General features: G+C 39.4%; 1 protein-coding gene across 3 annotated transcripts in view; it reads right to left on the reverse strand.

Annotated features, from left to right (window-relative positions):
• Positions 1-8,126, reverse strand: part of PEAK1 (pseudopodium enriched atypical kinase 1) — a 72,166-nt gene extending 64,040 nt beyond the window's left edge. For all 3 annotated transcript variants that reach the window (XM_009278836.2, XM_009278837.2, XM_009278835.2), the window contains exon 1: positions 7,959-8,126. The gene's annotated coding sequence lies outside the window, so the exon portion shown is untranslated. The remainder of the gene's footprint in view (positions 1-7,958) is intronic.
• Positions 8,127-8,449: the final 323 nt, after the last annotated feature.

Consider the following 8,449-nt stretch of genomic DNA (forward strand, 5'->3'; position numbering starts at 1 on the left):
GTTGCATAAAAACTTTCCGTTCTGCTCAAGTATACCTTCAAAAGAATACTTTGGTCCTTTAAAATTACGGGAGCGGTCTGTCACCATCTCTGCGGCAAGGGCCACATTAGCACCATTCTTCTGTCCAACAGATTCCCTAGGGCCAAATGTTTTCCTTGGGAACTGTCAGTAGCTCAGGTAAATCACAAAAGACATGGCCTTGTTTTACCTGTTCTCAAGATACAGACTAGTGTACTTCACATGGGGCTATGCGCTGGTATTATCTATTTGCAGATGCTCTTAAAATAATCATGTGAATTGATTTTTTTTTCTTTGCACAGTTCCTGGCATATACCTTCCACACTGGATACCACTTAAATACCAATGCGTAATTTTACATGCAAATTAAACAAAAGGCTATTTCTTTCCCAAAGAGAGTAATAATTTGAGAACTTGCTAGTCTTGATCGTAAGTTGAAATAAAGGCTGATAACGGAGGCTGCACAGAGCATAGGTCATGATGACCCAAGTACTGAAAAGAGAAAGCAAGATGAGGAGTGTTTCCTGAAGCTGGGACATCCATAAAAGCGAATGCCACTACTGCAGTGCTAGTAATTCAGCAGCCTAAGGACAAAAAAACGGACTTACTTCAACAAATTGGATGTGATATATCGCACTTTTAGGGCTGTATCCCATGGCTACTGAATTACTGAATCTTCATTGACTGTTTTATGTCACGCGCACTCCTGATTTGCTATCCGAGTTTCTTCCTACACAGGCTGGTGGTCTCTCATTAAGACCAAGATTTACAGAGCACAGATTTCAGATTTTATAGAACCCACTGTGCTTTCTAAAGATCCACCTTTTCTTCTAATCAACCAAAATAACACTTTTTGGCTAGGACTCCTGGCATTTGGGTTTTTGTTTGAGACTTGCCATGCATATTTCTCAGTCAGACCTCCAAGGATGTTAATAAGTTACCCGTACAGCCTCTCCCACTATTTGCCCCCCTTTAATTCTTTGAGATACAAATACTTTTATGTTACAGGAAATGAGGACAACAGAAAGCTGCAGATCCCATGAATGTAAAAATTGTCTTGAAGGCATGGAACAATTCAGCCCTAATTACAGCCAGCTGGAGTCTGCTCTCTTTGCAGTGATACTGAGATAATTAACCAAATACTGACTGATGCAAGACACAAGTATGTGACTACCACTCAGATAGTTAAGGTTGATTTTTGTATCCATCACTAAAATCAAGCTTAATGGATATTATCAGCTAAAGTCTTGAAAATCAGTGGCGCACAGTCATACAGTTAGGCAAGGATTAATTTTCCTCCAGTGAGCTTGGTGCTATCTTTCTTTAGCTGCACAAGAAATGTCTTTTCCATTAAAAAAGCAAACTCATAAATTTTGATTAATGTCCCCTTAATACCTGTGAATTCACTCAGTTTAAGCCCTAAACGTAAAAACACTGAAGCCACAACACTGATGTTATAAATTAAACCCCAAAATGTTCAGAGGCATTATTTTAGTAATACACGTATCTCATGGTATGCCATCTTTAAATTTGTGGGTTTGTGTTTCTTCCGCAGTAAGCTTTACGTGGAAGTTGAAACCAAGTAGTACTATGCCAAAAGTCAAATATACTGATTTGACTGCCAATACTGATACTCTGAAACTATTACGAAAGAGGATGGCAGAGACAGCACTCAAGAAGTCCGAAATGTTTGGAAGGCAGAACTGCTAACACATCCCTTCTTCTGCTTGTAATGGAATACATTTGTAAATTGTTAGGTACCTGAATTGTATTTGCAGTGAAAATCAAATCTGAAAGAGGAAGTCAGTACAAACAAGAGAAAGTTGTCTTCCCCAATTCTATTTTCAGCAGTCCTTTCCCTGAAAATATGAATTTTTAGACAGATTCAATCCCTCTGACTGGTTGTACAGCTAGTCAGTGCTGCACTGATCAGGAGAAAACATTTTGTCACTGCTTTTCATCAAGCGATAGCTCCTACAACTTTTATTTCTAGTTACTAGCTCAAGAAATCTACTGTGAAAAATTTGAAATATTTTAACCTGGTAAAGACGTTCGCAAAACCAGCGGTACACCAGAGAAGTTGTTGGTAAAGATGCAGTGCAACGAGAAACATAACTCATCAATAATTGTTAGATTTTGGGTAGGGCTATAAAGAAGAAAAACATCATGCATCTCAGTAGCATACTAGAAGCGTTCTTAAAAAATCTGGGTGGGGAGGCAAGCATCTAAAGAATCTGGAATAGGGATCCTTTTCATTTTGTACTTTATTTGTCCTCACACCTTCTTATCTAGTATTGAAAAAGAAACAATCCCAATTATGTTTGCACACTGCCTAACATACTCCTTCAGTAAGAAAAGTCTGAATTTTGTTAAATATCTTTGGAATGCCACTGCAACACAAATCACAAAGTGTCACCACAACAGTGCAAGTTAAACTGTAACCTGCAGTTTTTCTCTGGAGAATACAGAGTTTTTATTACCAGAAATGGAAAGTAATGGAATAAAAATAAAAGCTTAGCAAAAAAATAGGTTAACTCGCATAAAGAATGACATATAAGACACGGCTGAAAAAGAAAGCAAGCCAGGTATTTTTGGAATTATTTAGAAGTCTATTAAAGCCCCTACCTATTCACCTATGAAGCATTTTTGCTTAGAACATATATATGCTAATGTTCATATTTAAAATAGTGATGATTGGGCTGAAAAAATCCTGCTTCGTAAGAACAAAGGGAGAAAGACTGCATCATCAGCAATTGTTTCTGAAAGCATTTTCAGAGACTTATACTGAAGAGAGTTAAGGAAATTCATGTTCGAAAGGAAAAGCTGCATTGTGGATAAATCGCTAGGAAACCCTTTGAATCTGAGAAGCCTCCAATATTCCTATGATTTTGTGTTAAAAGGCGAGATAAGAGATGTTACTGCTGTATGAGGTGGACGCTGTAGTGTACGGGGGGGTCTGACCCTGGCCAGAACCTGGGGACAGTGGGACTACCTGCACTCGACAAAACGCTAGCAGCTTCCAGCGTTTCAAATACATAGCTAGGTGACTGCGTTACGAAACGCCTGTGCTGAAAGAAGTGAAGACACCCTCTCCTCACACAGTGTGCAGCGCTGCTGTCTTGGTTCTGTTTCTCAGGTATAGTTTTAGATGTGGCTGCTTTCTGTTCTCTTTCCTTCACTCTGCTCTTGACATTAACAGACAGGCCAGAAGTATGATATTTACATAACTGCCTATATGCCATTTCCTAATAGGGAGACTATGGAGCTAATGTAACAGCTTTGATTTACAGGTTGTACCAAAAAAATAGCACCAATACCGTAGGCTGTAACACTTGAGTATCTGGACAGCACTTAAAAAAAAAATCTTTTTATGGCAACTACATACGTAATCTTTTCCAACTCAGTAACAAAGTTATTCTTATTCATACAAAATGATTCTTGCTTGCAACAGGTTCAAGTGTGTTGATTATCTTTTTCAACCCTAGAAGTTGATCATTCTCTTAATTAGCAGGATGAGATGTGTTCAGTTGTTTGTGTGGTTTTTCTTTTTTTTTTTTAAAGGATGGGAATGTGTTTCTTGCCAAGACCACATCACATAACAACAGGCTAGAGAAGAACGAAAGGACCCAGCATGAAAAATACAATCTAATTATCACCAACTGAACAGCTGACAAATGAAATGACAAAGTAAAATACACTAGTTTCATGTGATGGAAATTAAGGGAGGGTGAATTTGTTACGAATATTGAACAAATGAAAATTGGAGACCTCACCATAAGCAAGGCCTCTTCCCTCCCTGTCACTGAAAATTCACTGCTCCCACAAAAAGCAATCTACCATCCCATCGCAAAAAGAGCCAGAAGTTCCGATACCCCGCAGCAGAGTCGTTTTGATGTAAAATACAGGAGCCTGTTCAAAAGGAAGAGCAGTGCTGGTTTGGAGCTTTACAAATTTATGAGATGATTCTTCCATTTTGCCTGTCCTGCTTATTTGAAGTTTCCAGGGACAGCCATCACACCAGCATGAATTTAACACAAGCATCGGTCTCCTTTTATCAGATGAACTGACAAGGACAGTATTTTTAACATACCTGTGATGGGGCAGATTTCACAGATAAGCATAAGTGAAAATGGAGACTAGTGTAAGCTAGTGAAAAATCAGAATTGCCCTTTGGAAAGAATTGTGTATAGGGACATTCAATAAATATTTTAAATGTTACTGTTGCTTACTCTGTCAATGTTTCCATTTTGAATCATCACCTTCAGACATTTAAACCTCAACTGAAAAAGCCTGGTTGGACCTGAAAACTAGCAAGTCAGATCTCAGGGGAAGAACAAAGTCTTTTCTTAGCCCCCCAAACCCAAACACATCCCAAATTTAATATCTTTAGCTACTTTTGAGGTAGAGCTAAAAATCTTGGGGTTTGAATCACTCTTTTGTTCATATGTAAGTAAAGTTAAAATGTTACCCTATCTCTTCCCTGGTTTAGCAATACAGTTCTATGATTCCTGCAACACCGATGGGGAAGGCAGCCGGCCTGTTCTGGACACGAAGCACACGGAACACAGTGCCTCTGCTGCCAACGCTTTTTCAAACTGTAAGTACAAAGTAATTGATACAGCAGTTGAAGTTTGGCAAACTGTTCAGGAATGCACAAAGGAAATGCAGTACAGAAAGGTAAAATCATTAAAGGAATATTTTAATGGTTATTATCTTGAAAATGCATTTAAGCCAATAGCCCCTCCCTGCCTTCTGCAGGTACCTAGCTTTATCTATAGCATACATCAATCACACCAGACTCTTGCTTCAGTATTTTATGTTCCTTCCTTGCTCTACGTGCCAAGCCAAAGAGAAGAAACAAAGGCTGGTGTTGTTCCTGGAAAAAAATGGGTTCTGCAGGAATTAGTGGGCAGTTTCCTTTCATGCACACATAGGGCTGCATTCTATACGACGAGTTAACCTATGCAAACACATTCGTAGTGTAATGTCTTTTCAATGGAAATGAATGTCTTTTCAAAGAAAAAGTCCATCTTTTCAATGGAAAGCATCTCCAGAAATGTGTGTGGGTACTGCATGTGGGAGAGGAGGTTGATAATAGTTTCAGAAAAATTCTCTCCGATGGTAAATTACTGCGAGGCTGGAGAACAGGCAGGCTGTTGAACGGAGGTGCGTTAGCTGCCTACAACCTTCCACTGTTACTGAGGAGGTGGTGACTTCCTCGTTACTGAATCTTTCCCCTTACTTTGCTCTTCCTTCCTGATGATAAATGCACTTTTTCTTATTCTAACCAATTCAACATAACTTTTAGAAATGTTATCGCTCATTTAGATTTCACTTGGTGAGTCAAGCGGAAAAAATGTGTTCTCAAGCTGAGAGAAACCCCTCCCATTTGAAATCCCTGAGCCAAGAGCACCTCCCATGCAACATCCTCCAGCTGTTCTCAGAGACAGAAAGAATCTGTTCGCGTGGCATCCTCAATCAGTTCCCACCTGGGCCGCTCCGGAGCGTTTCCAGCAGGAAGGAGATCTGCCCAAAACAGCAACCCCTGGCTCTTCCCAGGCCTCCTCCCACACGGCTCGCCCAGCACTTCCTCAAACTACACAAACCTCTTGATGTTCAGCCTATTGAGATCTTCCTGTGCCAGCAGAGAAATCTATCGCATAGCATTGTTGTTCCTGTTCCAGGGCTGCTGACTGTCACTTTTATCAGCTAAAGAATAGTAATTTGAATACAGTAACAATTGTGGGAACCTTTTTCCTCAGCTGAAGCCATTATCCCTGGTAGACTTACAGTTAGTGCTGTTTTGACAAAGGCTGGATGCATAAAGAACAAGTTGCTCTGCCAGGCAGCAATGTACAAGGCAAACAAAACGTCACCTTCCAGTTTTCTAAGATTTTTTCCTCTAAAATGATGACAGTTGTAAACTATTTGTATCTTCTCCCAACCTGCTGAATAAAGACATGCCAAGGTGGTACATTTTCCTTAGCAAGAATGAGTAAGAGTTTGTGATTAGTATTGCTTTTTAACTTGTGCTGCTAATATTTCTGGGCTCTAAAGTGTCTTACAGAAATCTGAAAGCACACTGAAGTGCCCCAGCTCCCCAGCTTTTGCAACATAAAGACAAGAACTGGAACTGTCTTTTTCTCTTGTTCTCATTAGACATGTCAATGAATTAGAGATCTGTAAGTATACGTGCACAGATTCAAAGAGAAAGGACCACAGAGGTAAGGCGAAGAACAGAGAAAACACATTAAAAAGAGCACAGTAAATTTGAAAGCTTGAAAGAAGAAGAAAAAAACCCATTTTTCTTGTAAGTCCTTTTCAAGCTTCATTTCTCACCACTGCAGATGAATGGAATCTGCGAGCCCTCCTTCTTGCCAATACAGTAGGAGAAATAAAGACAATATGCAAGCAACTCCGGCAACAAACCAGACAACTGTTAAAGATGAGAAACCAATTAGGGAAAAACCCCACCAGCCTATTGACCAACTGATGCATGGGCCAAGCTGGAAGTTTTTGGTTGACAGGCTCCTAAGGGCTGGCCTGACTGTGCTCTCACAAGAGACAGAAGGAGCCTTAATGTGGATTTCAGATAGGAACAGTTATGTTAATGCTGAACATACTCTAAAATCCTGCCTTTAACCCTCACAGAAATTAGGATAGAATTATTCTTGGGCAGTAACAGTTCTCCTATTAAAGCTTTAACACAGCCTATGATACATGGGTGGAATAAATACCTTACCTGGACTGGTAAAGGAGAACAACTGTACTTGTAAGGTTCAGAAATGCAGTACTAATTTTTCTACCAAACATCACAAAAATACCGTTCCCTCTCCCTCTCAAAAACAGAGGGTAGTATAAGGAACCATTATAAATGTCTGAAAATCAGAATTCTTAACATTTTTGAAATTGTAGCAAACAAAAAACACAACACGCAGATTTCCTTTTTTTTTATTCATGCCGAATGGAAGACACGTGGAGATACGTCATTTTTGACATAGGCAGTTACATTACTGTTTGCCATCAGTGTAACCAAACTAAGGAAAACTCTACTGTACGCAAGTTCAGTGAGGCTCTGAGAAGTGCATGAAGACCTACTACTCTCTTCTCTCACAAGACATCAAATCATCATCTCAGACTACTAAAGGTGTGGTAATCCCCCACCCACTTCTTGAACCTTCTGTTTTTAGTGGCTGGTTACACTTCACCCGCTTTTACAAAGGGACAGAGCCTACAATTGGATAGCTAGGAGAAGCTAGGGTCTTTCTATTCCCACTTTTACTTTAAAAAGTAGCACATTTTTGTATTCCCGACTAGTACGTTGATCTGGTGAAGACACAGTACAGGTCTCAAGTATAAGATTAAAGCATTTTAGATGTTTCATACCTGATTGTGCATGGATGAAGGGCAGAGAACAGGATAAGCAAGTAAGAACAGCAAAGAAAAGAAGAAAATGGAAAAAGAAAAGAGATTTTCAAGGAAATGTTAATTGTTAGCAGAAATGAGCAACCTTCATAGTGTATTATGTAAGCGTGTCTTTTCCTATGTTTCAGAAATCACACAAATTACTTACCATATAACTAAAAACAGGTACAGAGATGCTTCTACAGCTTGTTCCCAATTGCAGTTTTGCTAGGTGATTGGTAGGACAGTCACTACCAGAGTAATAGCAAAATCTGATTTAGTTTTTCAGTGATGAAGAGATGGGATGAACCCTCAGGAAGAAATTTCAACTACCAAGTAAACCATCAGATACTGAAATTCCAACTGCTTGCTAATAAATGAAACTCACAAAATGACAGATTCATCCAGTGTTTGGCTCTTATAAGATTACTCTATTTAAACTCTGCTAGTAGTAAAACAATATTGTCTATAATCCATACAAATTATCTTATGATACGGTATTAGGGAAATAAAAAGATGTCAGAAAAATTAGTTACCACTTAAGTTTGAGGCATTTTGTCCATTCTAACACCAATGGTTGGCTTTGCAAAACCTTCTGCAGCTGCTGGCAATAAATCCCGCTGAAAATTTCAAAACTTCCTACTTCTCCAGACAAATTCGCATCACCCCCTTCTCTTCATGACTACTGGTCAGGACAGCAACATTTTCTGTGAAAGACAGACAATGATGTTACTTCAAACAAATTTCAAATGGGATTTATTGTTAATTTTCAGGCTTTAGTGATCTCCTGATCTCTTAAATGCTACAAGAGCCACATAAAAAGACACCTGAATTCAGAATTCTGGCTGCATAGCTGGCACACCAGACTCTTTTCCTCCTCCTTAGCATTCAAATGTCTTTTCTGAACCCCAGAAGCGTACTGCTGCAGTCTCCTTTTAACCTTATCTGCTATATAGCCACACGGCTAGCTTTCCAATAAAAGCATGGGTTGGCGCGCAAGCACTGAAGAACAGCCTGTAGAAGCTAG

This window comes from Aptenodytes forsteri, unplaced genomic scaffold (assembly GCF_000699145.1).
Source record: "Aptenodytes forsteri isolate BGI_AS27 unplaced genomic scaffold, ASM69914v1 Scaffold258, whole genome shotgun sequence".
Lineage (NCBI taxonomy): Eukaryota > Metazoa > Chordata > Aves > Sphenisciformes > Spheniscidae > Aptenodytes > Aptenodytes forsteri.